Source organism: Camelus ferus, chromosome 1 (assembly GCF_009834535.1).
Source record: "Camelus ferus isolate YT-003-E chromosome 1, BCGSAC_Cfer_1.0, whole genome shotgun sequence".
NCBI lineage: Eukaryota > Metazoa > Chordata > Mammalia > Artiodactyla > Camelidae > Camelus > Camelus ferus.
The window spans coordinates 41018603-41046440 of record NC_045696.1 but is presented as its reverse complement, the minus strand read 5'-3'; the positions used below and the strand labels follow the sequence as shown (position 1 = coordinate 41046440).

At 39.8% G+C, this 27838-nt stretch overlaps 1 protein-coding gene across 8 annotated transcripts in view; it reads right to left on the bottom strand.

The window, feature by feature from the left end:
* The window catches only part of TMEM45A (transmembrane protein 45A), an 85240-nt gene that overhangs the window by 46244 nt on the left and 11158 nt on the right, over nucleotides 1–27838 (bottom strand). Inside the window, exon 1 of one of the 8 annotated variants that reach the window (XM_032477820.1) lies at nucleotides 16697–16775. The exons of 5 other annotated variants lie outside the window; for them this stretch is intronic. The gene's annotated coding sequence lies outside the window, so the exon portion shown is untranslated. Of the gene's footprint in view, nucleotides 1–621; nucleotides 647–16696; nucleotides 16776–27838 lie in introns of those variants that run through there. 2 more of the 8 variants (XM_032477839.1, XM_032477850.1) reach the window with 2 other exon arrangements.

Sequence of the window (27838 nt, the reverse complement as noted above, 5' to 3'; positions counted from 1 at the left end):
CTGTTGTGAAAAATCATCCTTTTACACAGGTCTACCCTTACATGACAGAATGTCAATGCAAACATTCATTCAAATGAGCTGTTTCTTTGGCTTCATCATAGTATTTTGCATGCTCTTTGCAATAAATCCATTGATTTTACAAGTGGAGTGAAGAAAAATCCTCAGGTGCCCCATTTAAGAGATAAATTAATGAAAAAAATTAGTCCAATGCTAGCTTTTCTTTTGCATCTACCTTGTAGGGAGAAAGAGAAATTGTGTAAGGAGGAAAATGAGACAGAGGTAGGCATCTAAACTCCAGCCTCCCTTAAATTCAAATTCAGACAAGAAAAAGGGGAGAGTTTTCAGGCTCACTAGGCTCCATGGGAAATGCTCTGACTCCTGTACAAGAAAATGAGAGGTCTGATTGAATTGAGGTCTCCTTCCCTCCTGCCTCCTCCCTGTTCCTGATTTGGCCCTCAAATCCATTACTTTAGCCAAAACAACACAACACAAAACAAAACAAAACACCTCCACCTTTGCTTCTGCCCTTACCTCACAGATGATCAGATACACAAGTTCATGAAAAACCTCAAGGTAAATGAAAATGAATGAAGGGAATAAACAAGAATGAGCGATTGCTACCTGGGCTGCCAGGGTCTGAGTTTGATGAGTCTGCGAAGAAGAGCAAGGTGCCCTGAGGAAACCATATGCAGGCCTGCCTTTGACAGAAAGCTGAAAGGTTCCCAGAAAATCTGTCAGTCGCCAGTGCTGACAGCTGTGCAAGAAGGTCACCCAGGATTTCAGTCCCTGCCCTTCAGCACTTGGTACCACTTTGTGGCGGGACCAGGGTAGGAAGACTTGCCACTTTAAGCAACAACAACAACAAAGTACAGCCTACCAGTGAAATTTGAATTCCAGATGAACAAGTTCTCAGCATAAGTATGCATCATTTGAAATTCAAATTTCACTGGCTATCGTGTGTTTTCTCTGGCAACCATGAAGGCGCGTCCATGGGGTAAAGAACATTGCAGCAGCTCAGTGTGGAGATTTATCAAGCAATACCCATGAAGCTAGTGAAGAAATTGACACTGAAGTGCCCCATGAAAATAGGAGGAAAAAAACCCAAGTTTATTTCTGTCTTCCTAAGAATGCCATCCATTAGCCAAGAGTTACATGTTTCTCTGAGTAAGAGGTCTCAGGATGACTGGGTTGCAACTTCTGAATATTTCCAAATCTCTACTGAAACATCTTATGCTTTTCTGAATTACACCCTGGCTATTTCTTAATCCAAAGTGCCCTGGGCCTCATTCGTACAGTGAGAAATTTGATCTAAAATGTTGATAGTCTCATCAAGTAAGCTGAGGATTCCTGGGCCAAGCTTCCATTGTAAGAGGCCACCCAAATCGGTGGCTATGTCTTTTTTTTTGCAATCAGCAGATACTAAAAGAATAGCCCCCATCAAATTGTGGGATGCAGTGGGGAGGGATCCTAGAAATCCTCTGATGTCCAAAATGGGTCAACCTCACATTTAATAAGGTTGGAACCATTGGCCGAGTATGATCCCAGTGCTCCTTCCAACCTTTTCACGATTCCCAGGATTCCAACATCAGGGCCACTGAATCACTGGCTCTTCACAAAACTTGTTCTGAGTAAGTGGAATCAGAGAGGAAAGTCTTGGGGCTCACAGTGAGGGCTGTCTTAAAGGTGGTCAAGTGTGACAGGCACTACATTAAGCTTGTTGCTCTTTTTGATGGATTTAACAAACACAGACTGAGGACCTAATATACAAGATATCTTCTGAATTTCTGTTCATGTTTTGTGTCTTTTCCTGTGGTCAGATTCTACAGTAATTTAGACGGGGTAATTTATAGGCATTTTGATTGCCATAAAGGAGTTGTTGAAAACTCACTTTTTTAATTAGATTTCATTTATTCTCACTTTACAAATATCTGTGGTGCACTACTTCTGGCTAGATATTATATTCTTCCCTTGTAATCTGCTACATACTACCTGTATCTACATTTACAGCTACACACATACATTTTCCAAAGAGAGAAAACAAAAGAAAAACGAAGTCTCTTGTTCAGTGATACCGCACATAGACAGTGCTCCAAAAAGCATATATATATATATTTTTCAAATAAGTGTTTTGGATTTACTTGGACACACCAGAGGAACCTCAGGGGTCCTACACTGGATGGTCTCTTGAGGTTCCATCCAGCTCCCTGACACCACCATTCAGTGTCCCCAGTCAGTGTTTCCAGCCAGCATCACAGCTGCACAGAATTCAGACCACAGCCCATCACCCGGTATAAAGAGGCTGCTAACTAGCACTAGGGATACAGAAAGGAAGGCGACATCACGGTTAGTCAGCACATATATGACTTACTGTTCATTTAAGCAATGTGCATGGATGAAGGATGTTCTATGGACTAGGCACCTGTGAAATGTTTTTACAAACAGTGTCTGATCTTACCCATGGATCCCCAAGGAGTATAAATTATTGTTAGTCTCCTGGTATTAACAGGAAGAAACCAAAGCTTAGAAAAGAAAAATAGCTTTTTGACAGGGTTCTCACAGCTAGTTAAGTGGCAGAGGTGGGATGTGAACCTGGTCTGGCTGACTCTGGAACCCATGCTCTTACTAGTATGCTCCTGCCCTTCCCTGGGAGACAGTGCAACACAGCAGGTGAAGGACAAACAGAACTCCAGAGGGCGAGGCAGGGCAGGATGACAGGAAGATGTCTAGAGGTGAGGCTTCAAAACTTACTTGACACCATCTGAAGACGCTGCCATTCCTGCTGGCCGCCCAATTCTCAGGGGAACTGTCATTATCCATGAAAGGAAAGAGAGAGAGAGTGTGTGCCCAACTCCTGGCACACTGCTCCTCTGCCAGTATCAGGAAGCCAGTAAAAGCTCTGAAGCAAGGCAGTTACATATCTAAATGGTATTTCAGTAGGATTAATTTGATGGCCATGCCCAGAAGATATTAAAGGGAGCAAGAGGCTGGAGGCAAGGAAACTGGTTAAGAGACTGTTGCAGACACTAGTTTCTGAGATGGTGAGTCTGAGTCAAAACAGGGCAGTGGGAACAGGGAAAAAGAGGCTAATGTGAGTGTTCCTCACCATGAAGGAAGAGCCCGTGACCTTGGGGACCTGCACAGCCAAGGCTGTGGTCCGTGGTGGACTGAGGCTGCGAGAGGAGAGGAGGAAAAACGCTCCCAGAGCTAGCAGTTGTCCCAACCCTGCACACTGAGGTACCTGCCTCTTCTGTCTTCTCCCCAGACCACAAGCTCCCAGCAGTCACGGAGCCTCCCTGGGGCTTTGGTAGACTCAATAAATATTGACTAGCAGTCTGCTTCGTCTGGCTGGAATGTTCTGTTCCCACCTTTGCCTGGAAATTCCATGTAGCAAGGCCTCCCTGGAGGCCCAGCATGAAGACCTCTCCCTCAGAGAGGCCCCCGTGACCAGTCAAGCTAAATTAGGTTTTTCTCCCCATAGAAATTTTTTTTCACCGTATTTATTACAATTTGGCATTTTATATTTGTTGTTTTTTCATTTATTTTTGATTTCCTCTTGTTGTTTTTGTTGTGGTGGTGGTTTTCTACCTTTCCCCACTGGACTGTAAGTTCTGCAACATCAGTTTTTCTTTTCACCATTGGGTCCCCAACAGTCAACACAGTGTTGTCCCATAGAAATAAAATGTAGGTAATTTTAAATTTCCAGTGGTCACATTTTTAAAAGTAAGAAGAAACTGGTGAAGTTAATTTTAAGAACTTTTGGGGGAGGGATTAGTTTATTTATTTATTCATTCATTTATAGAAGTAGATAGATATAGATTTTTTTTAACAGAGGTGCTGGGGATTGAACCCAGAACCTTGTGCATTCTAAGCATGCACTCTGCTGCTGAGCTTTACCCTCCTCAGTTAAGAATTTTTTTGTGGCAAATGACAATTATTAAATCTGGGTGGTAGACACATGCTACATGGGTGCTTGTTATATACTTCCTCTGAACTTTTCTGTGTGTGATAAACATTCTGTTTAATCAAATATATCCAAAATATTATAACTTAAACATGTGACCTATAGGAAAAATTACTAATGTGATAGCTCACTTTTTTTTTTCTGTACTAAGTCTTTAACTTCTGTAAATCACACTCACAGTACATCTCAACAGGGACTAGCCACATGTCAAGTGCGCCATGACCGCATGTGACTAGTGGCTACCATAGTGGACAATATAGATCCTTGCAGGCCTGACATGTATTACTTACTTAATAAAAAAGTCAATTCATGGAAAAGAGAGGGTAGGAAGGGCAGAAAGATGGGGGAAAGGGAAAGAGAAAAAGAAAGGAAAGAGAAACTAAACTTGTCAGATATTTACTATGTTAAGTTTTTTCACACATCAAAAATCATGTGATTTAATTCTCACATCAACCCTGGTGAAGTAGGCATTGTGAGAACCATCTTCATAAATGAGGACACTGGTTTGGAGATGGCATGTAACTTTCCCAAGATCACGTTCTCTTTTGAGTGAAAGAAGGAAGATTCAGAACACAGCATCCCTGACCCAGCTGTGCTGTCTCACTACCAGAAACCCTACCAAACAAGTCTAGTCGAGCCACACTGCCATCTAAATCTCTCTATCCTCCAGGTGAGACATCCCAGGGCTCATATAAAGTATTATTTTGAATCTCACAGACATTCTTTTTTCAAAAGCATAGTCTGACCATTGCAGGCTAGCATGGGAGTGTCCCCTTCCTCCTCCAGACATATTTTAATGGATCCTTATTTCATTTGCTGCTGTCCACTAGGACTCTGCTACAACCGAACAAAATGGTGGCTTATAGTTCCCAAAATATGCCAAACTTTCTAACATGCCTCCTCAGCTCTGTACACACCCAACCTCAGCCAGAGACATAGAGATCACCTGTATTCCATCTGTCTAACATTGCCAGTGTGGAGCTGAGCACATGCCAGAGAAATTTAAGCTTTTCTAAATCCCAAATTAAATGACACCCAGTGTCACTTGTATGTAGAATCCAAAAACAAAAACAGTTTATTTACAAACCAGAAATAGTAGACCCCCAGATAAAGAAAACAAATCGTGGTTACCAAAGGGGAAGGTGGTGGAGGAGGAGGGATAGATTAGGAGTTTGGGATTAATAGATACACATTACTGTATATAAAATAAATAAACAGCAAGGGCCTACTGTATAGCACAGGCAACTATATTGGGTTTCTTGTAATAACCTATAACAGAAAAAAATCTGAAAAAATATATATAGATTTATATGTATAACTGAATTACTTTGCTGTACACCTGAAACTAACATTGTAAATCAACTACACTTCAACACAAAATAAGGGGGGGAAAAAAAGACATCAGGCCTTCACAGAGCTCCACTCTCTAAACTTTATCCCCAGCTTCTAAAGGGGTTCTTCAACATTGGGAAATGACTGGAAAGCAAATATCTTCCTTCCTGAAGGCTAATAAAATGTTCACCCACTCATCCCCCATGGGCCAAAGAAGAATTAGGAAGTCTCCTTGACGTGAATCCCACCCTGATACTGCAAAGGTTACCTCCAGATCCCAGCCCGGCAGTGCAACCATGAGGAACTCAACTTTTTACTTCCCCTTATCCCTCCTCCTCCTAGATCAAGACAGAAAAAGTGAGAGATTTTTCTTAGTGATGAGATACTCTGCTCCCACTCTCTAAGAAACAGGAAATGATGAAGGCAGAGGTTGCTGTTACCTAAAAGGAAGAAAGCCAGGTTGGCAGACTGTGTCTGCTTGCTTCTCCAAGAGATGCAGGAAAAAGACTAGAACCAGAGGCCCCACAACAGCTCACATCAGACTGCAGAGAGTTGAAAGTTCCTTTGCTGTGTGTGTGTCTTGGGGGCAGGGTGAGAGAGGAATACAGGTGGCTATGTAAAAAGGCATTGCAGGTAAAACTACAAAAGATAGAAAAGGACAAAAAGACAAAAATAGGAATAGAGAACAAGGGCAATGAATAAAAAACAGTAACAAGTATGGTAGATATTAATCCAACTATATAAACAATCACTTTAAACACCAATGGTCAAAATGCATCAATTAAAGGACAATGATTGTCAAAGTGGATCAAAATTTTTAAAATACCCAACTATATGTTGTTTACAAGAAACTCACTTTAAATATAAAGATACATATAGATTAAAAGCAAAGAGATGGAGAAAGTTTTATTATGTTAACACTAATCAAAAGAGAGCAGGAGTAGCCATATGAATTTTGGACGAGCAGTCTTTAGGGCAAGGAAAATTATCAGGAATAAGAAGGAGCACTACATAATGATAAAAGTCAGTTCTCTAAGGAGACATAAAAATGTTTAATGTGTATGCACCTAACAACAGAACATCAAAATACATGAGGCAAAAACTGATAGAACTGCAAAAAGAAATAGATAAATCCATCGCTTTAATTGGAGACTTTAACATCCCTACCAGAAACAGCCAGATCCAGCAGGCAGAAAATAAATAAGGACATAGTTGAATGCAACAGCACCATCAATCAACTGGATATAATTGACATCAATAAACTACTTCATCCAAAAACAGCAGAATACCCATTCTGCTCAAGCTCAAATGGAACAGTCAAGACAGATCACATTCTGGGCCATAAAACAAACCTCAGTGAAGTTAAAAGAATTGAAATCATGCAACATATCCTCTCAGACCACAATAAAATTTAACTAGAAATCAGTAAGAGAAAGATAGCTGAAAATTCCCAAATACATGGAGATTAAACTACATTCTTCTAAATAACACATGGGACAAAGGAAAAGTCTCAAGAGTTTTTTTTTTTTAATATTTTGAGTTAAATGAAAATGAAAACACAATTTATCAAAATGTGTGAGATGCAGCAAAAGTAGTGTTAAGTGGAAAACTTATAACATTGAACACATATATTTAAAAAGAATAAAGATCTAAAATGAATAATCTAAGCTTCCACCTAAGAAACTAGAAAAAGAAGAGCAAATTAAATCTAAAGTAAACAGAAGAGGACAAAAACCACATGATCATCTCAATCGATGCAGAAAAAGCATTTGATAAAATTCAACACCCATTTATGATAAAAACTCTCACCAAAGTGGGTATAGAGGGAACATATCTCAACATAATAAAAGCTATATATGACAAACCTACAGCCAGCATAGTACTCAACAGTGGAAAACTCAAAAGCTTCCCACTAAAATCTGGGACAAGACAAGGATGCCCACTATCACCACTCCTATTCAACATAGTCCTGGAAGTCCTAGCCACAGCAGTCAGGCAAGAGAAAGAAATAAAAGGGATCCAAATTGGAAAGGAAGAGGTTAAAGTGTCATTATATGCTGATGACATGTTACTATATATAGAAAACCCTAAAAGGTCCACACAAAAGCTACTAGAGCTGATTGAAGAATTCAGCAAGGTAGCAGGTTACAAAATTAACGTTCAAAAATCAGTTGCATTTCTTTACACTAACGATAAATCAACAGAAGAAGAAAGTAAAGAAACAATCCCCTTTAAAATAGCACCCAAAGTAATAAAATATCTGGGAATAAATCTAACCAAGGAGGTGAAAGAATTATACACAGAAAACTATAAACCATTGATGAAGGAAATTAAAGAAGACTTTAAAAAATGGAAAGATATTCCATGCTCTTGGATTGGAAGAATCAATATTGTTAAAATGGTCACACTGCCCAAGGCAATCTACAGATTTAATGCAATCCCTATCCAATTACCCAGGACATATTTCACAGAACTAGAACAAATCATAATAAAATTCATATGGAACCATCAAAGACCTAGAATTGCCAAAGCATTACTGAAGAGAAAGAAAGAGGCTGGAGGAATAACTCTCCCAGACTTCAGACAATACTATAGAGCTACAGTCATCAAGACAGCATGGTATTGGTACCAAAACAGACATATAGACCAATGGAACAGAATAGAGAGCCCAGAAATGAACCCACAAACTTTTGGTCAACTCATCTTCGACAAAAGAGGCAAGAATATACAATGGAATAAAGACAGTCTCTTCAGCAAGTGGTGTTGGGAAAACTGGACAGCAGCATGTAAAACAATGAAGCTAGAACACTCCCTTACACCATATACAAAAATCAACTCAAAATGGATTAAAGACTTAAACATAAGACAAGATACAATAAACCTCCTAGAGGAAAACATAGGCAAAACATTATCTGACATACATTTAAAAAATTTTCTCCTAGAAGAAATAAAAGCAAGAATAAACAAATGGGACCTAATGAAACTTACAAGCTTCTGCACAGCAAAGGAAACCAGAAGTAAAACAAGAAGAAAACCTACGGAATGGGAGAAAATTTTTGCAAGTGAAACCGACAAAGGCTTGATCTCCAGAATATATAAGCAGCTCATACGACTCAATAAGAAAAAAATAAACAACCCAATCCAAAAATGGGCAGAAGACCTAAACAAGCAATTCTCCAAGGAAGACATACAAATGATCAAAAAGCACATGAAAAAATGCTCAATATCACTAATTATCAGAGAAATGCAAATCAAAACTACAATGAGTTATCGCCTCACACCAGTCAGAATGGCCATCATTCAAAAATCCACAAATGACAAATGCTGGAGAGGCTGTGGGGAAAGGGGAACCCTCCTACACTGCTGGTGGGAATGCAGTTTGGTGCAGCCACTATGGAAAACAGTGTGGAGATTCCTCAAAAGACTAGGAATAGACTTACCATATGACCCAGGAATCCCACTCCTGGGCTTGTATCCAGAAGGAAATCTACTTCAGGATGACACCTGCACCCCAATGTTCATAGCAGCACTATTTACAATAGCCAAAACATGGAAACAGCCTAAATGTCCATCAACAGGTGACTGGATAAAGAAGAAGTGGTATATTTATACAATGGAATACTACTCAGCCATAAAAACCGACAACATAATGCCATTTGCAGCAACATGGATGCTCCTGGAGAATGTCATTCTAAGTGAAGTAAGCCAGAAAGAGAAAGAAAAATACCATATGAGATCGCTCATATGTGGAATCTAAAAAACAAAAACAAAAACAAACAAACAAACAAAAACAAAGCGTAAATAAAGGACAGAAATAGACTCACAGACAGAATACAGACTTGTGGTTACCAGGGGGGTGGAGGGTAGGAAGGGATAGACTGGGATTTCAAAATTGTAGAATAGACTACACTGTATAGCACAGGGAAATATACACAAAATGTTATGATAACTCACAGAGAAAAAAATGTGACAATGAGTGTGTATATGTCCATGAATAACTGAAAAATTGTGCTGAACACTGGAATTTGACACAACATTGTAAAATGATTATAAATCAATAAAAAGTGTTAAAAAAAAAAAAGAGAAAAAAAAGAAATAGACTCACAGACAGAGAATACAGACTTGTGGTTACCAGGGGGATGGAGGGTGGGAAGGGATAGACTGGGATTTCAAAATTGTAGAATAGATAAACAAGATTACACTGTATAGCACAGGGAAATATACACAAAATGTTATGATAACTCACAGAGAAAAAAACGTGCCAATGAGTGTGTATATGTCCATGAATGACTGAAAAATTGTGCTGAACACTGGAATTTGATACAACATTGTAAAATGATTATAAATCACTAAAAAATGTTTTAAAAAAACAAAAAAAAGTAAACAGAAAAAAAGAAATAATAAGAATTAGGAGAAAAAATAATAAAATTAAAAACAGAAAACCAATAGAGAAAAATCAACAAGACCAAAAGCTGTTTGTTTTTTGTTTTTTTTTAAAAGATCAGTAAAATCAATAAGCCTCTAGCCAGGCTAACTAAGGAAAAAAGAGAGAAGACACAAATTATTAATATTAGATATGAGGGGAGAGGGGTGGGAGAGGATAAACTGGGAGTTCGAGATTTGCAAATACTGACTGGTATATATAAAATAGATAAACAAGTTTATACTGTATAGCACAGGGAAATATATTCAATATCTTGTAGTAGCTTATGGTGAAAAATAATATGAAAATGAATATATGCATATTCACATATGACTGAAGAATTGTGCTGTACACCAGAAGTCGACACAACATTGTAAACTGACTTTACCTCAGTAAAAAAAAAAAAAAAAAAGATATGAAAGAAGGGACACCATTACAGATCTCATGAACTTGAAAAGGAAAGGAACAATACGAACAACTCTATACTTACAAATTCTAGGATACCTAAATGAAACAGACCAATTCCTTGGAAGACTCAGTCTACCAAACTCATATAAAAAGATACGGACAATCTGAATATCTCTAAATCTATTTTAAATGTTGAATAGAAAATTAATCACCTTCCAAAATAGAAAACATCGGGCCCAGATGGGTTCACTGATGAATTCTATGAAACATTTAAGGAAGAAATTATACCAATTATCAATAATCTCTTCAGACAGAAGCCAAGGGAATACTTCCTAAGTTATTTTTTAAGGCCGACATTATCTTAACACCAAAATGTGACAAAGACATCACAGAAAAGCAAAAATACAGATCAATATATCTTATAAACAGAGATACAAAACTTCTCAGCAAAATGTTAGCACATCAACTTCAACAATGTATAAAAATAATTGTACATCACAAGCAAGTAGGATTTATCGCAGGTGTGCAAAGCTAGTTCAACATTTGATAATCAATTACTGTAGTCCATCACAACAATAGGGTAAAGAAAAACTGCATGATCATATCAATAGATATGCAGAAATAGCATTTGACAAAATCCAACTCCCATTCATGATGATGATGATAATAATAATAATAATAATAATCTCTCAGCAACCTAGGAGTAGAAGGAAGTTTCCTCAACTTGATAAAGACTATCTACCAAAATCTATAGCTAACATCTTATTTGATAGTGAGAAACCAGAAACTTTCTTGCTAAGATCAGGAAAAGCAAAGATATTCCGTCTCCTTTTCAACACTGTACTTACTGGAAGTCTTGGTTAACGCAAGAAGACAAGACATGGGAATAAAAGGTATACATTGGGAAGGAAGAAATAAAACTGTCTTTGTTCTCAGATGTCATGATCCTCTATGTAGAAAACTCAAAAGAATCAACAAAAACTAGAACTAATTAGCAATTATAGCAAGATATTGAGATACAAGATTAATATATAAAAGTAAGTGGCACTACATCAAACTAAAACATTTCTGTACAGCTATGAAATCATCAACAGAATAAAAAGGCAACCTATGGAATGGGAGAAAATATTTGCAACTCATACATCTGATAAGGAGTTAACATCCAAAATATATTAAAAACTTACACAATTCAATAGCAAAAAATTAGCAGTCCAATTAAAAATGGGCAGAGGAACAGAACAGTTTTTTTTTTCCCAAGGAAGACATAAAAAAGGCCAACAGGTATATGAAAAGGTACTCAACATCTCTAATCATCAGAGGACTGTAAATCAAAACTACAATGAGATAACACCTCACATCTGTTAGAATGGCTATTATCAAAAAGACAAGAAATAACAAGTGTTAGTAAAGATGTAAAGTACGGAAATCCTTGTGCACTGTTGAGAGGAATATAAATTGGTACAGCCACTGTAGGTAGGAAACAGTATGGAGGTTTCTTTAAAAATTAAAAATAAAACTACCATGTGATGCAGTCATTTCACTTCTGGGTATTTCTCCAAAGGAAACAAAAATCACTACCTCAAAAAGATATCTGCACCCACATGTACACTGCAGCATTATTTGCAACAGTGAAGACATGGAAACAACCTAAGTGTCCAATGATGGATAAGTGAATTTTAAAATGTGGTATACATATATATATAGCAGAATATTATTCAATCATAAAAAGAAGAAAATTCTGCCATATGCAACAACATGGGTGGACCTTGAGGGTATCATGCTAAGAGAAACAAGTCAGAGAAAGACAGACAAATACTATATGATCTTGATTATATGTTGAATTTTAAAAACCCCAAACTCATAGATACAGACAGCAGATCAGCAGTTGCCCTAGGCTGGTGTAAGAAGTGGGATAAAATGAGTAAAGGTGACCAAAAGGTACAAATTTCCGGTTATAAATAAGACCTGGGAATGTAATGTTCGGCGTGGTGACTATAGTTAATAATACTACATTGTGTATTTGAAAGTTGCTAAGAGAGTGGATCTTAAAAGCTCTCAGCACACATACAAAAAATGTGTGACTGTGTGGTGATTGATGTTAACTAAACTTACTGTGATAATCATTTTTCAGCACATACATTTATCAGATCATTATGTTGTACACCTAAAACTAATAAAATGTTATATGTCAATTTTATCTCAACAAAAAAGAAAGGAAAACAAAACAAAATAAACAACCAAATAAAAAAGTAGGTCAAAGACCTAAACAGACACCTCACCAAAGATGGTATACAGATGGCAAATAAGCATATGAAAAGAAGCCCAATGTCATGACATTAAGGAACTGTGAATTAAAGTAACAGTAAGGTACCACCACACACCTACTAGAATGGCTAATATCTGGAATGCTGACATACCAAGTGCTGGTCATGACGTAGGGCAACAGGAACTCCTATTCATTGCTGATAGGAAAGCAATATGGCATTGATACTCTGCAAAACCATCTGGCAGCTTCTTTAAAAACTAATCAGACTCTTACTATAAGATCCAGCAATCATGTCCCTTGGTATTTACCCAAAATGAGTTGAAAATTTGTCCACAAAAACACTTGCACATGGATGTTTATAATAGCTTTATTCATAATTGTCAAAACTTGGAAACAATCAAGATGTCCTGCAGTAGATGAATGGATAAAGTGTAACACATCCGTATAATGGAACATTATTCAGTGATAAAAAGAAATGTGCTATCAAGCCACAAAGAGACATGGAAGAAATTTAAATGCATATTACTAAGTGAAAGAAGTCAATCTGAAAATACTACATACTGTACGATTCCAATTATGTGACATATTAGAAAAGACAAAATCACAGAGACGGTGAAAAGATCAGTGGTTGCCAGGGCTTAGGAAAGTGGGCGGGCTGAATCAGCAGAGCACTGGAGATTTCTAGGGCAGTAAACTACTCATATGATTCTAAAATGGTAGACACATGTCATTATACAGTTGCCAAAATCCACAGAATGTACACCACCAGGAGTGATCTGTAACGTAAACTATGAACTCTGAGTGATAATATGTCAGTGTAGATTTATCAAAACATACCTCTCTGCAGTGAGGGGTAGATAGCAGGGAAGGCCATACAAGTATGGAAAGAGAGCATATATGGGAACTCTCTGTACTTTCTTCTCAATTTTGCTGTGAACCTAAAACTCCTCAAAAAAATAAAATCTGTTCTTTAAAGAGGCATTGCAGGGAGATGCTCAATGGATAAGACCAAACGACAGAGCAGGACAGAACCTACCTGGGAGAGCACCCCACCTGGCCTGCTTGTCAACCCATTCCAAGACAGAACAGCAGAGCAGGAAGAATCACTCTCCAGAACCCAGCAGGGACAGCAAAAAGGGGCACCACTAGTTAATCCTGTATCTGGCATCTGCTAGCATCTTAACACAGCCCTAAAGGAAAACTCCAAAATCATGTTCCCAAATGATTCGTTCCTGTTTTCATGAGCCAGAAATGGTGTGGCCTCAGTGAATCAACAGGAGGGAGGTGGAGGAGTTAGCAGATATTCCTGCTTACTGGGAATTGTGTCCAGCACCCTGAAGGGGAGCTCCCTTGGTGCCTCAACAAAAGCCAACTATTTCCAAAGCAGCTGAGTCATTTTCTGGCCCTGGCCCAGGAAAGAGCCTCCTTGAAACACCTGCTAAATTCCACAGTTACTTGTAAAATGCAGGTCAGCCTTTGCGGGCCTACAGGAATCTTCATAGCCCTGAAGGACAACTGCCTCAGCTGAGAGGCGTTCTCACGCCACTTGATTTTTTTTTGTCCTTTCCCCAATCATGTTGCTCACTTTGTAGCTCTCCTCTGAAATCCCTCTAGTTTATCCCAAATTAAGAGTTCTATTTGCTCTTCTCAGCACCTTTAACAAGACATGTATGAAAACAGGTTTCTCCCAGGGCCTCACCAAGAGGCAATGAGAACAAGCTCCAACCTGCCGCGACGATCAAGCCCCGAGTGATCTAGATGCATCCTCCTGGAAGGCCCTGTGCCTCCCGTGTAAGGCAGTGTGCACAGCTTAGCCTGGACGCACCCCGACTCAGGACCAGGCATGCAGCCACATTTCTACCACCAGACATGAGGGGAAGTAATAACAAGCCCTGTACCCCAAAAGAGGCTGGAGACAAACCTATCCGGGAGAGCACCCCACCTCGCCTGCTTGCCAGCCCATTCCAAGAGAATTTCAGATTGTCTACAAAAATTAATAGAGTTGGCAACATAAAATAAAGACGAATAAGCAAATTGGGAAGTTGAGGGGCTTGGTTCTTCTGGATACAGAGTGGGGAAAGATTGGCAGCAATTTGATGGTCTCTAACTTCACCGTTGTCCGCCTCAATCTGTCCCTTCTTTACCAGTCCTACTTGATTCTAGTTCTCTTGTCAAGGTCACCAAAGATCCTCATGTTGCTAAATTCAGTAGCCAATTTTGTCCTCATCTTCCTTGAGCCACTAGCAGAATTTCACAGAGATGATCACTGCCACCTCCCTGGAAAATATTCTTCCCTTATTCTTCCTCTTCATTGGTCCTTCCTTCTTTTCTGCTTTCTCCTAATCTTGCAGATTCTTAAAATTAGAATGTCCAACGGCTCAGTTTTTAGAACTCTTTTCTTTTTGCTCTACCTTCAGTATGGGGAGGTCCCATCCTGTTTCACAGCAGTAAATAGTATACCACATGTCCACTCCTCCCAGATTTTCATCTTAGGCTAAACTTCCCCCTTGAACTCTAGGCTCCTTTATCCAACTTCCCACTCAGCATCTCCACTCAGATGTCTAACACACATCCCAAATTCAAAGTTGTCCAAAACAGAACTGCCAACATTCCCAGCCAGATCTGTTCTGGTTTTCCCTGCTCAGTGACAACTTCATCTTCACTCACACCAAAAGATTCAAAGTCATCCTTGGCTCTTTCCTTTTTCTCACTTCCCACAGCCTATCCATTAGAAAAATCCTATTGGCTCTGCCTCCAAAATGTGCTCAGGACCTGTCCACTTCTCACCACCTCCCCTGTGACCACTCTGGTCCAGGCCTGGGTTATTACAATGGTCTCACTGGACTCTCTGCTTCCACTTTTACCCTTTTGGATTATTCTCAACACAGGAGCCAGTGTTATCCTGCTGAAATGTAGGTTGGGTCCAAGTCTTCACAAGAGACTCAGAGCCTGTGTGATTTAGCCCCTGTCACTTCTCCAGCCCCCTCTCCACATCCTCTCCACCAGCCACACTGGCCTCCCTTCTCTTCGCACACCAGGCCTGCCTCTGCCTTCCAACCTTGGCACTTGCTGCTCCTCCTGCTTGAAATGCTCTTCCCTCTTATCTCCTCTAAGCCTTTGCTCCAAAACTTTCTCAGTGAGGCCCTCCCTGATCAACCTATTGAAAACTGCAAGCTGTCTCAACACCCCATCCCCTTTTCTTGCTTTACTTTCCCCAGAATAAATCCCTTTCTAATATACTGCAAACTTCACCAACTTACTTTGTTTATTGCATCTCCCCTCACTAGCATAAAAGATCCATGAATGTGGATTTCTTTTTCTATTTTTCTTTACTGCTTTATCTCTGGCTCTAAGAACTGTGCTTGGCATATAGTGAGTGATTCAGTACATAAGCATTGGTTGGATGGCTGGATGCATAAATGGATGGATGGCTGGATGGAAAGAGTGGATGGCGGGACTTATGCTTTAGCTGCCAAATTCTTAAAAGATCCCAGAGCGGGGAAATGTTACAAATCAAGTGAAGTAGAATTCAGCATTTACGACATATATCTTACCCACATCTATTCTGCCTATCTAACTGCATAAAATGAAATGAAATGAAATGTCCACAGAATCATTAGAACTAGGCTAGCCTTAGCTTTGTCTCAATTAACCACAACCTACAATAAGCAGGCTGGGGAAACACTCATGATTAGGGGAGTCGAGAATGGCAGGCCATGACTCCAATGCTAGGAGAGGGTTCTAGAGAGAGAGTTGATAAACTAAATGTAACCAGCTTCTACTGAGCTTCTACCGGGAGGCAGATACTGCACTAAACTCTTTGTTAACATTATTTCATTAAATCCTTTACCACCCTGGGAAGCAGGTGTTATTATCCCAATTTTATAAACAAGGAAACTGAAGTTCAGAAAGATTAAGATTTGCACAATGTCACAATTACACAGTAGAGTCAGACTAGGTCTATGCGAATGAAAACTTCTTGCACTTTCTATGCCAAAAGTTACTCTAGAAATGGTGAAGTAACCTCTCTCCTACTTCAAACCAATTCTCCCTCTCTAGTCATTCATCATTCTTGGTCTCAGTAGATCAAGCACCTTAAAATTGAAGCAAGAGTGTTAAGAAATAAGAAGGTTAAACGAAGCTTTCATTCCTTAGTTAATGTTGAAAATTTGCCAACAGAATAAAAAAAAAATCAATAGGCTGCAACCTAACACCTTTCCATCCATTTACACACATACCCACACCCACATGCACACAGAAAGCAACTAGTAGGAAAACACAATCTTAAAATTTAACACAATTTTACCTTTACCTACTCCATCAGGGTTCGTGAGTATCAAAGATATGCTGCTCAGCATCTGACAGTCCTGGCAGATGCTGCTTAGCACTCAAGAAAGAAGCATATTTAACCACCAGCAGCATTGCAACAACCTCAGAGAAATCTCTTTCCTCCCTCCCACTCACGTCTCTCCCTGGTTGAGACCAGTCACCTCCATTTCCACACAACTTGCAGAACCACTGTGCAATTAATGTCATCAGACATACAAGCCTAAGTGTCAACCTGCGGGGCATGATTGCAGCTTACCAGAGGACACTGTCTTTTGCAATCAAAGATGCACTATAGAGCCACTGTCAGCAGGTGTGTCTCCAAGGAGGACTTAACATTCTTTTATTCCCACTTTCACAGAGTCTGTCTCCTAATTAATCATTTCTATGAAATTGTTCAACCAGATGGCTTCGAGGTCCAGTGTGTAAGTGAAAGCAGGAGGCTCCCACAGAGAAGAGGCTCACCTGCTTCTCCCCAGCCAACCAACTCAGACGCCCAGTGCCACCCAACTGGAGTAGGTAAACGCTACTGTGTGCACCCCTCACCTGTGCACAGCTGTGCTTATGAAGATTAAGAAAACCCAAGGACCTACTGTATAGCACAGAGAACTATATTCAGTTTCTTGTAATGAGCTGTAATGGAAAGGAATCTGAAATATATACATATATATATATATATATATATATATATATATATATATATATCTATAGGTATGACTGAATCACTTTGCTGTGCACATGAAACTAACATTGTAAATCAACTACACATCAATAAATAAGAATTATTTTTAAAAAAGGAAACTCAGGAATGAATAATCACAATCCTTGCTGCTGGTTTCAGAATTTGGACCCACCACCTATAGGAATATCTCTTAGTTCTTGCTTAAAAAATAAGGCATACTGGACAGTGCATAAAAAGCACCCATGAAATTGAGGTGGTGCTATCTGGGTACCATAAAACAATAGCAGCCAAGGAGATTTAGAAAATGCTTCTTTTCAAAGGACAGAAGTACCACATTTGCCAAGACCTGAACCACTCTTTTAACTCAGGGTTCTAAATCAGTATGGAAATTGTTCTAAAAGGGGGAAAGAGGCCTCTGAGAACCTCCTATTAAAGGAGGTTAAACACTAAATCAATTAAAATCAAAGCATGGGCGGCAGTTTCATGAGGTGCTCATCTGGAGACATAAACTCAGAGGAAGGTGATAAAACAGGCCCTTGATTTTATTTCCTCGCTCTTGTTACACCTGAGTGGCCCTGACAGCACAGAGGCAGGACCAGCTACATGATTCATATTGCTCAGGGCAAAATGAAAGTGTGGGGTTCCTTGTTTGTAAGTTGTTGGGAAGTTCACAACAGCGACAGTAGAATGTTAAACCAAGGGGGGGCCTTCCCTTCTAAAACTGGGCCTTGTGTAACCACAGAGGTTGCACAACCATGAAGCTGACCCTGCAGATAAAGCATTTGTCTTCTGGTGGTTGAGAGACCTGGAGGGAAACCATGCTGGAATTAGATGCTCTTTGGCATCGTTCATCCTGGGCCCTTGGAAAGCTCAGTGAGACTATAAAGGGTCACTCCATGCTGGTATAACTTGGAGAGGAGAAGAGTAATCTTCGCCATCTGATATCATCCTGACCTGGATTTCCACAAGCATGTCTGTTCCCCTGGGAGATTCAAAAGCTTTCTGCCCCTGTAATTGGTATTTACTTATTTAGGATTGACTTGGCCCCAATTCACCTAACCAACAGGATTGATCTGGAAAGATCAAACTTACAGGGGTGGTCCCAGGAGGAAATCTGAGTACTTGGTGGCAGAAGATTTTCTATAGTGTTGGTTAGAGAAGAGATCTCTCTGCCCTATCAAGATGGAAGAGACTTCTTGGGTCACCAACTTGGAAATGGTTGGATGTTAGAAGAACTAGTTACAAAAAAATAGGACCCAATCCCATGGCTAAGGGGAGTAAGTTAGTCTTCAAGCAGATTTCCAACAAAAGTTTTGAGAAGACTGGCTCAGTTCCTTCTTTTTTCTCTTTCTGCTTTTTAACTGGCCTTCCTTTTCATGTCGCTCAGGCCCGCAGTGGAATAATCAGCAGGCCCTTCCCATTCCATCCTCCACCACCCCCAATCAAAATCCACTCATCCTGTGAATCAAACTGTCCCTCTAATAAATTAATTTTAGAAACATAGTTAATTATGAGGTGGACTAGAGGTGGAGGTGAGCCCAAAGGAAGGCCGGGGAGAAGTTCATTTAAACCAGAGTCTTTCTGCAGAAGATGCCGTGTAAGCCACTCCTTTCTCCAATCACTAGTCTCATGGCCCTTTCTGTAAGAGGAAGATGCTCAGCTGATGGAAGCTAACTTGCTCATCATTTCTCCAATGGACTTAAAACACAAGAAAAAAATTTCATTCATCTTTATTCTTGCTCTTTTATTCAACATGGGTTCAGAAATGCCCTGAATGAATTGCTTCTCAAATTGCACCGATAAGAAAAAGACAAAAGGATGAATTCTGGTTTGGGGATGGTAAAGGAGAAGCTATTTCTAAATACCATTTGGAGAAGTAAAGTGGTGATGTGCCAAACAATGAAAGAGAGGTGATAACCCTTTGAGCCTGCAGCTGCTCCTGAAAATTCACTTTTCAGGCCTTATGAAGTCCCTCATGCACAAGACTCCATCCCCAAATCTGGCCACGTGCTTCATGACTCAGCACCATCAGTGACTGATAATGCACCAAAAGGAAAATTCAAAGCCTTCACTATGCTCAGTGTGAGTGACAACACTGTTTTCTACAAAACATGGGACCATGCTGTCTGAGGGTAGGAGTGGGTGCTTTTCGATGAGAGCCCCAATCTTTCGTTTTCACAAAAACTAATTTCATGCCAGTGTCAAGATACCTCAAAATCTAAACCTCCCCTCAGTGGACCTCTTTCCCTTCCTAACTTTTATAAACTCCTTTCAAGACAGGAAATTTAGGTCACTCCCATGCCTTTTATATAGGTGGAATCTTAAAAACGACACAAATGAATGTATTTACAAAACAGAAACAGACTCACAGAGATAGAAAATAAAACTATGGCTACCAAAGTGGGGAGGAGGAGAGGGGATAAATTGGGAGTTTGGGATTTGCAGATTTGAACTACTATATATAAAATAGATAAACAACAAGGACCTACTGTATAGCATAGGGAACTATATTCAGTATCTTGTAATAGCCTATAATGGAAAATAATCTGAAAAGGAATATATATATATATATATATATGTATCTGTATAACTGAATCCCTTTGCTATATACCTGAAACTAACACAACACTGTAAATCGACTATACGTCAATTTAAAATATATATATATGTGTGTGTATACATATATATATAGAGAGAGAGAAATAGGGGAAAAAATTGGGTTCTCTTCATTTCAGGAAAATCTTGAAGAAGGACCTCAAGAGTGGCATATAAATTCTATTCCCAATCCAAAAAATAAGATCCACAGAAAAGAGAAGAGAAAATATCTCACCATAGCCTCTTCTGAATCCTGTGCAATGTCTTCTGAACTCTGTGAAATCTGGAGAAAACTGCTGACAGAACAGCAATCATGGGTTTGAAAAGTGGAATGAGAGCCAAGGACAGAGGCAAAAGCAGGGAGATGAAAGCGAGACTGAGACTGATACTGAGGCAAAGTAGAAGGTTCCTGCCCCGTTCAAGGGTTTCACGCTGTCAAGCTGATGCTCCTCTTATGGAAAAATCAACTCCCATCTGAAAGCCCATCAGAATGTAACTGCTTGCTCTTCAGGGCTGAGAAGTCTTTCATCCACTCACCCTATCCTCTTTTACTAATTACTATCGTCAACAATAAATAATTTAAAATTATGCCAAAAGCAAAACCAACCTTGCTTACCACAATTAACAACAGTTCAATTCTATCAAGTTTTTCTGTGCATTTCTCTCCAGAAATCATAATCTTTGTCTTTCATTGCATCTTCCTAGTAGTGTGACGACCCCAGACACATGCGGGAGTACAAAATGTGGTCCTGAGTCCATCAGATACAGGCAGAAAGCCTCACGCATGCTTTCTTAATTTCGTCCATATGTATCTCTCTCATTGGAAAACACCAGAGAGGAACAGAATCTCCTCCAATCAATACTGATTTGAAGGAAATTAAAGTGATAAACTTATTCCATCTACCATCTAGAGCTGCTGCTGCTGTTATTGTTGTTGTTGTTGTTGTTGTTGTTTTGTTATTATATACTGCAAGAGAATTGCTTTTGCCATGAGAACCATCATGTTATCCATGAGAATACTGACCAGTATGCATCCCTGCGTCCCACCTGTAGTTACCGAATCCATAGTACAGTCAACATTGGGAATAAAAGTAAAGTTTTTGAAGACCTCTGATCAAAAGGCTCCTTTCTAGGTGAAAAAGTGACTCTCAGACCCCTCCTTTAAAAGACAAACTGACTTCCAATTTTTTCAAAGACTGATCCTTTAGTCCCAATCCTTCAAAGAAAGTAAAATTTCTGTCAAATGATATTAGTGATATCTTACCATCATCTTCACGTACAAGCTTTTCTAAGACATGATCTAGGATACGTTTTAAGAAACATATAGTTTTCTAGCATCCAAGAGATTTGTAAGCTGTCTGAAGAAAAGCCACATATCTGCCACAGGCAGAATGGGAAAGGAGGTCAAGATGCTTAGCATCAGTCAAACTGAAGAAAACAGGTTTGTACAAGCAGTAAAGTATCTAAGCAGAGAAAGCCAGAAGACAGGGTGTTGGACTGAACTTCAGGTCAGTAGTGAATCAGAGAAACACACCCGGTGATCAAAGTGAAAACTGCCTAACGCTCAGAGGAGAATAGATAGCCCAGGCTTAAAGCCTGGAGCTCAGTTATAGACCTCCAGAGCATTAAGCTCATGCAGGACCCTAGAGCAACCTCTCTGACCCAACCTCAAACCTGGAGCAGTGAAGTCAACTCCAACTCTTCAGCCTTGGCTGGAACCAGCACGACCTTGGTGACTTCACTTCCTGTACAATCCTGTTGAGTTTTAAAGGCTTCTGGTTCTAGACCCTGGCCTAGCCCACCCCTTAGACCTGTCAGCAGATCTTAATTACTAAGACTGGCCCTTACTCTTTCTAAGGGATTTGATTTTGAGTCATCCATCAGCCTCAGAAAATCAGCCTCAACTCACCCCCCACCTATTACTCCTACTCCCAGCTCCAACTCTTAGGATGCATGATGCACTTGAAATACTACTCTCAGCTGAGTTTGCCTTTCCGTAATTCAAAGGGCAGGCTGGCATTATCAAACACAGGAAAAGTGTTCAAAAAAACAATAACAGACATCAAAAAGGAGCTGCTAGCTTAGAAGCCAAGGTAAATACCAACACAGACCATGGTCTGGCAGACTCTGGCTTGTTATGTACAAAATGTTACACTGAAAGCCTTGACTGTTTGACTTTTTAATGGTACAAAAATGTGTATGGAAGTCCCCCGCCAGGACAGTCAGGGATTTATTTCCACTTTAAATACAACTATGTTACAATTTTGGGATGCTAGACATTGAGAATTTTACCTTGTTGGGTGTTGGATATTTTTTATATCTATAAATATTCTTGCTCTCTCTTGCAGGATGAGTAAGTGACTTGGAAGCAGCTTGATCCTTTCAGGTGCTGCTTTTTTATGATTTGTAGGTACGTCTGGAGTCACACTCAGTGCAGGGCTAATTATTCCCCACTACTGAGGCAAGACCTTCCCAACTGTGCTACCCAATATTCCGTGAATTATGAGTTTTCCAGACTGGCTGGCAGAAACAGGCAATATCCCCTGACCTCTGTGGGTGCAGAGACTGTTCTCCACCACTTCCTGTTCCACTCCGCCATCCCTGCCCCCTCCCTGCAGACTCCTACAGTTCCTCACTCTCTCTCTCTCTCTTTCTCTCTCTCTTTCTCTCTCTCTCCCTCCCTGCCCCCCACCTCTATTTCTGGAGCTCTGTCCTATGAACTCTAGTTACCTTGGTTTCCCGGGGCTCTGTAGCACCACCTCTTTAACTCAGGGAGTGCGAGTTACACCTGGGTCACTCCCTGCATCAGCCTGGAAATTCTCTTAGGCAGCCAGCTGGAGCGCGCCTAGTGCTCACCTCTTTTGTCTCCTACAGATCATGGCCCTCCATTTTCCGATGGCCAGTGTTTCAAAAACCATATATTGTTTCATATATTTTTGGTTATTTCAGGCAAAAGAATAAATCTGGCCCTGTTACTCTGAAATAGGAGGGAAAGGGGCAGGGCAAAACCATTGAAGGAATGACACAGACATTGAGAACAGGACAAACTGGTTAGAACCAAGGTGGCAGAAGACATGACTCCCAGTAGACCTTGAGCCTCATGGCACATTCACAGGCACCATGACAGTTCCTAGGCTGACCCTAAAAGGCCAGAAAGTGGGCGAGGAAGGCATTTCCTGGAAATCCCTGCCCCTTCCCCAAAGTAGTTGGAATAATCCTCCTACTCATTAGTATAAGAAATCACCAAGCCCAGAAAACCTAACAACTCCACACCTCGTGGTGGCTCTCTCTCTTGCCTTCTGAGAGAGCCCGCACTCTGTCTACGGAGTGTGTATCTATTTTTACTTTAAACTAAACACCCCACACCTCTTGGCTTCTCTCCCTCTCACCTTTCTGAGATGGCCCACATTCTGCCTATGGAGTATGTGTCTCCTAAGCCGCTTTCCCTTTGGAGTGAGACAGACTGCCTCTGTCTATGGAGTGTATATCTCTCTAAGTAAACTTACTTTCACTTCACTATGCCTTGCTCTTGAATTCTTTCCTGCACTAGCCAAGAACCTATTTTCCCACAACATTTATCTTGGGCAAAAACAGAACATCTTTAAAATTCAGTAAACTTAGCACTCAGTACCAATATTATTACACAGAAAAGATACTACTTTAACCAGTGTTTTTCAAAATAAGGTTCTTGAACCATGTACCTCAGAGTCTCCCAGGATGCTTGATAAAAAGCCCATTCCTACATCACATCCCCAAATCTACTGAATATAAATTGCTTGCCACTAAAATTTGAGAATTGTTTTCATTACCAGGACAATTCATTAACAAAAGACCATAAAATCCTCTTCTGAAAGTTGGGAAATCACTAGATTAGGCAGTGGGTTACAAAGTTAAGGAGACTGTTAGTGGGGAGGGTATAGCTCAATGATAGAGTGCATGCTTAGCATGCATGAGGGCCTGGGTTCAATCCCCAGTACTGCCATTTAAAAAAAAAAAAAAAAGTCAAGGAGAATATTGAAAGTTCAGCCTGAAATGATGTTGACATCAGATATCACCCTCCAACACATCTTCCAGCTGTACAAGCATGCTTTTTATAAACCATGACTCTCTATGGCTACATGAACAATTTTGGAGCTGCTTCCTTCTCATTCATTGCAACGGAAGTGCTCCATTCAAAGGCTGGAAAGCAATGGCGAGATGGGGAGAGAATCTTGGCTGCCTCCCAACAGAGGCCTTTTGGATGGCATGTGCCCAAGGCCAAAGCCAATTCAGCCTGGAAACTGTTTTGCCAGGATGTTTGGTTTTCCTCAGCTCATTAAATAATTAAGTCATGCTCCCCACCAATGAATTTTCACCAACAGTAATAACAATCACATGATCAGTCTTCCATTCTCCAATTTCAAGAGAAATTGGAATGACCCCTGTACCATCTTGACTCACAACCATACTATTTTCTGGGGAAGGAAACAAACAGCCTAAAAAGCAGGTATCAGGTGTGAACAGAATTTGGACATTTTGAGGCTGAGTCTATCAGAGGAACAGTAGGTTACACTATACAAGCAGAGATGCTCACAAGCCTTCTCTGGGACTTGGCCACCTTACTCATTTTGAAACTAGGGGCAAAGTCCTTGCTCCTGAAGAAAAGTGATGGAAGCACTAGTCCATGTCTGAGCTTGTAGATGAAAGAATAAAACAAAGTGTATTCCCCATTCCCAATCATTACGTGTCCTCTACCTGAACCTACTTTATTATCCAAAGTCTGACTACATTTCACAAGCAAGAGAAAGAGTGGGCAAGGTGGAGATGGAGGCGATGGATGTAGGCAGAACCAGCCTACCCTTAGGCCATGGTGAATATGGGCCTTATTTTAAATGCAATGGGAAGCCACTGGAGGGTTTGAGCAGGGGAATGATGGGACTTTATGTGTATTTTAAAGAATCACCCTAGTTGCTTTGTGGTACATGGCTTACAGGAGGCAACAGTGAAAGCAAAGAGAAACCTAGGACAATGCTATGAAGCCACGGTGTGGGGACCAGTGCTAGTCAGAGAACTGTTCACCATCTGCAACAAGTTAGCATAGAAATTGACAGTAAATGTTTAGAAACTTGAAAACATTTTAAAGTAATTTGACATTGCAGTAACATCCAAGCAGGAGTTTTTACACTTTTACAAAACTTATCAGGCTGCGTTGGACTGAAGGGGAAAAGTAAAACCAAAAGCAAACTGGTTCTTTATCACAGACAGTCTGACACACCGTGGCAGGGATTCAGGTCAGTGGTGAGAAATGCTGGAACGAGGGCAGATCAGGCACAGAGGACACAAAGTGTTTCACCCTCCTGGGATTAAAGGATAATAAGAGGAATCTGGCAGGTCAGGATAAGGAGTATGGTACACACAGCAAGACCTCTGCCTCTGCTGACCTGCACTAGACTCGACTACTTGCCAACCCTCTGAAAAGTGGCAACTAACAGTTGCTTCACTCCTGAGGGCAGTATTACACGTGGTATAAATGTGGAATGAGGTTATCCTGGGCTTAAATCCTGATTTCACCACTGTGTGACCTTGGAAGAGTGACTTAACCTCTCTGGGCCTCAGTTACCTCATCTACAAAATGAGAATAATAATAGCCTCTACCCAATAAAGTGTCCATGAAGATAAAATGAGAAGAACCCTGAGAAGAAGCTGAAACCTAATAAACAGTCACTTACTTAGCCATTAGTTGTTTCTGTATCTTTCTATGGAGAAAGAGCTTTAAAGCATGGTCATAGTTATATAACGCCTCACCTCTGTGGAGCACATCACACTTGACAAAGCCCCATCACATACATTACTTCATGAATCCACTCTTAGAAAAAGGGCAAGGCAGACTTGATTTTCTGATAAGAAAAATGAGACTTAGTGTCCAAATGGAGGTTCCCAACTCGCCCCCTGGGCATGAGGTGTTGATTCATCCCTCTGCTCCCACAAGTGGAAACAGCTTGTCTGAGAAGTCACAAGCAGCAAAAACAAGGTCACCCTGCTCTTCCACAGCCTGTTTTCATGACTTAAGTGCACACAAACCAAGGGCAGAGCAGAAAGCGGAGAAATAGCACCAGAGATGGAGAAGCTAGGGCATCGGTTCTCCTTTATGCCAGCTTAAAGGTAAGGTGCTGCGAGGTCTCTAACCCCAATTCCCCTAGTTCTTCCTCAACACACCTTCTTTCCCCCTCCCCATCGTTATTCTCTGTTCCTCAAGTCTTCATCCCCAAGGTTCAGCCATGACATGATTTTGGTGTGTGTACTTTTCATGATTTTTCCCTTCTTCACTAACATCTTTTTTTTTTAATTGAAGTATAGTCAATTTACAATGTGGTGTCAATTTCTGGTGTACAGCACAATGTTTCCGTCATACATGAATATACATATATTTGTTTTCATATTCTTTTTCACCAAGATACAAGATATCGAATATATTTCCCTGTGCTATACAGTATAAACTTGTTTATCTATTTCATATATACCAGTCAGTATCTGCAAATCTTGAACTCCCAGTTTATCCCGTCCCACCCCGCATCCTCTCTGTTCACTAACATCTTTAATGTTACTAAATTTTCATTATTTTTTAAATATACAAAGACTCTAAAATTGTCCTAAGTGTGCTCCTTACTACAATATCTGACTCTCTTTTGGCTTTTCCTCTCTTCTTTTAACAGTTTTCCATAATCATCAGTCTGAATTATGCCTTGCTGGGAGAGAGAAGGGAGGCAAGAACCAAATAGTTGGAGAAAAACTCTCTGAGCTAAAGAAAGACTTGGGCCCTAATTGAAAGAACACATCAGGAAAAAACAAGAGGGTAAAAAAAATTTTTTAAATCCATACCTATACATATCAAAGTGAAATTCAGAACTTTATACTTTTTTAAATTTAAAGTGTAGGGGTAGTGATCCGGAGGGAATTCTAATTTGAGAAGATACATGCACCCCAATGTTCATAGCAGCACTATATACAATAGCCAAGACATGGAAGCAAGCTAAATGTCCATCAACAAATGACTGGATAAGGAAGTTGTGGTATATTTATACAGTGGAATACTACTCAGTCATAAAATAGTATAAAATAATGCCATTTACAGCAACATGGATGGACCTAGAGATCATTATTCTAAGTCAAGTAAGTCATAAAAAGAAAGAAAAATACCATATGATATCACTCATATGTGGAATCTAAAAAAAACAAGGGGGAGACTCTGAACTCACCTACAAACAGAAACAGACTTGCAGACATAGTAAATAATCTTATGGTTACCAGAGGGGGAAGGAGGTGGAAAGGGATAAATTTGAGATTTGAGATTTGTAAATGTTAGCCACTATATAAAAAAATAGATTTTTAAAAAAACAAGTTCCTTCTGTATAGCACAGGGAACTATATTCAATATCTTGTAATAACCTTTAATGAAAGAGAATATAAAAAAAGAATATATGTATGTATATGCATGACTAGGACATTATGCTGTACACCAGAAATTGACACATTGTAACTATTTCAATCAAAAATAAAAATAAATTAAAATAAAATAAAATGTGAGGGTAGTGATTTAAAATAGGGCTACTTGGATATGAGGTATGTCTTTTGAATTCTATGAGAATAGTCATTAATCCCAATATTTTTATATTTTAATCAATTATTTTAACTTTAGAGGAATATTTTAGGAACTAATATATCTTTTTTTGAAGAAATATTTACCCAAAGTTTAGAAATTCCTTATATTTCACTTTGGTTTCCTTTTTCTGCTTTTAAAAATATGACAAATAAAATATAATGCTTTTGGCTGAAAATGTAATTCGTGGTAGACCATGAGCCAGAGAT